General features: G+C 61.5%; 1 long non-coding RNA gene across 1 annotated transcript; it reads right to left on the bottom strand.

Moving 5' to 3' along the window:
* Nucleotides 1-666: 666 nt before the first annotated feature.
* Nucleotides 667-1,515, bottom strand: LOC148218820 (uncharacterized). The gene is made up of 3 exons (XR_015800055.1): nt 1,426-1,515; nt 818-853; nt 667-694 (listed from the first exon to the last, which is right to left on the bottom strand). It is a non-coding gene; the product is annotated as an uncharacterized LOC148218820 (long non-coding RNA).
* Between the last annotated feature and the right edge of the window lie 724 nt (nt 1,516-2,239).

Here is a 2,239-nt window from a genome sequence, read left to right on the forward strand (position 1 = left end):
GCCCGGGGCTCAAAAGGTTCAAGGGGTTCCTCCAGGGATGATCATCTCCTCATGCCACCAGAGGGGATCGGGACACCGGTGTCCCCACAGCTTGCAATCCTAAAAATCAAAACCCAGAAGGTGACCTCTGGTGCCCACTGGGAAATGAGAGGGGCCCTGTCCCCACCCCTCTCCCTGCAGGCACGGCTCACCTAGGCACCCAGAGAGGCAGCCAGGCGCTTCTGCCGCAGAACAGCCTCCAGCTTCTCAACAACTGGGGGCTGGGGACAAACACAGCATTAGAGACACCCTGGGGACACTGGGCTGGACTGGGAGGTGGGGGAAAGAACAGGGGTCCTTGGGGAAGGGGCCTGCGGGGGGAAATGGGGGGCAGGAGCTGCTGTGCTCCTGCCCAGAAGCCCTGGGGTCCTGCCAAGAGGCACAGCTGGGGCAGGGGCTGCGTCCTGGGTCACCCAGGGGGGTGCTGGGGGAACAGGGATGGGAATGCAATGGGGGCCTGGGAAAGGGGTTCTCTGGGGAGGATCTGTGGGGCAGGGGAGTTGTCTGGGGTGTCAGTAGGGGTGCACTGGGCTGTGCTGGGACAAATTGGGATGGTCTGGGGTGTGGTGGCCATGCAAGGGGAGGGTCTGACACTGCCAGAACTCGTGGTACCCACCAGAGGCATCTCCAGGATCACGACATCGTCTACATCAATCTCCAGAGAGACCAGGAGACCTCGCTGGGAACTGGGATGGCCCCGGTGCCAGCAAAGGATGGGGGGAAACAACTGCCCCTAATTCCCAGAGGGGATGCCCTCCAATCCCAGCACCCCACTCACCTCCCGCAGATCATCTTGGGTTCCTTCCAGGAGCGCCTGGGGAAACAAGAACAAAAGTTTAACGTGGTTTGGACCCTTTGGGGCTGTGGGGGGACAGGGGTGCAGGGTGGAGGTGATGGGGTGGGAATTCAGGGCCTCCAAGGAGATCTGTTTGAGGTGGGGGGAGACCCAAATACACTGAACTGGGGTCAATGGAGGGCCCAAGGGACTGGGCTGGGGCTGGGGAAGGGGCTCGGTGTGAGGTACAGGGGAGGAGAAAGGAATTGCAGGGTAGGGACATGGGAATGCAAGGGAGGGGCTGGGTGGGGACAGAAGAACGAGGATGGGTGGGGACATAAGCGACAGGAACGAGAGAGGATTTGGGAAGGAGGGGTGACTCGGGGAACTGTTGAAGGGGACCCCGCTGCTGTGACCAGGAAGAAAAGCAAAGAATTCAGGGCGAGGGACATGGAAGAAAAGGCTTCGGGAATGGTCAGTGGGAGACGTTTGAGGACCCTGGAGAGGACACAGAGGAGGGAGCAGGGACGGAATTCCTGAAGGGACCCAAAGGGTGGGATGGGAGGGGACAAAGGGCAGGGTGTGGGGACAGCGTTTGTCTGGTGCCTCACCTTGGCCTGTGCCGGGGGGCACAGCAGGATGGAGAAGAGCAGGGCCACGCTGAGCACAGCCACCTTCATCTTCCTCTCGCACTGGGCAGCGCTGGCTGAGGCTGCAGCAGGGCAGGAGCACCTTTATCCCTGCCGGGACTCCTCCATGCGCCCTCCCTGACAGCCCCCAGGCCAAAGCCCGGCTTGGCACAGCCCCCAGCCCCGGCCACAAGCCCAGCCCTGGCACAGAGTCCATCCCGGCTGTGGCACGGATCCAGCCCCGCTCCCCGCATCCCTGCAGCTTCCTGCACGGGGCAGCTGCCCCTGGAGGGGACCGGGCACCCGGGGGGCCGAGGGGGGCAGGCAGGGATCCAAAGGCAGCTGGGGACCCTGTGGGGACACCCCCACTCCAACACAATCCATCCTCCAACAGCCCCCAGCGCCACCCCCCCATCTCCCGGTACCCCTCCTCTCCAAGGGTTTTTCCTTCCAGACACCCCAGAGCTGACCCCAGCCACTCACCCAGTGGGTCTGAGCAGAATCGTCACTGTTCCTCCTCCTGCCCCACGGGGAAACAGGAGATGGACTGACCCCTCTTCTTGGGACAACGAGACTCCAGAATATTGGAAAATTGGGATATGATAGGACAGAGGTGTCATGAACTTGGGAAATAGCCAGGTGATTTGGATCTCCAGGCTCTGGAGTCACTGGGGAGAACTGGGAAATGATCACCTCAAGACAAGGCTGAAGCTTGGGGAATTGCTCAGGTGTGGCACTTCCCACATCCACACCACCCCATAATTTCCTTTCCCTACATGACCCAAGCTGGCCCCAT

The sequence above is a fragment of the Sturnus vulgaris genome, unplaced genomic scaffold, assembly GCF_052056855.1.
Source record: "Sturnus vulgaris isolate bStuVul1 unplaced genomic scaffold, bStuVul1.hap1 Scaffold_157, whole genome shotgun sequence".
Taxonomy (NCBI): domain Eukaryota; kingdom Metazoa; phylum Chordata; class Aves; order Passeriformes; family Sturnidae; genus Sturnus; species Sturnus vulgaris.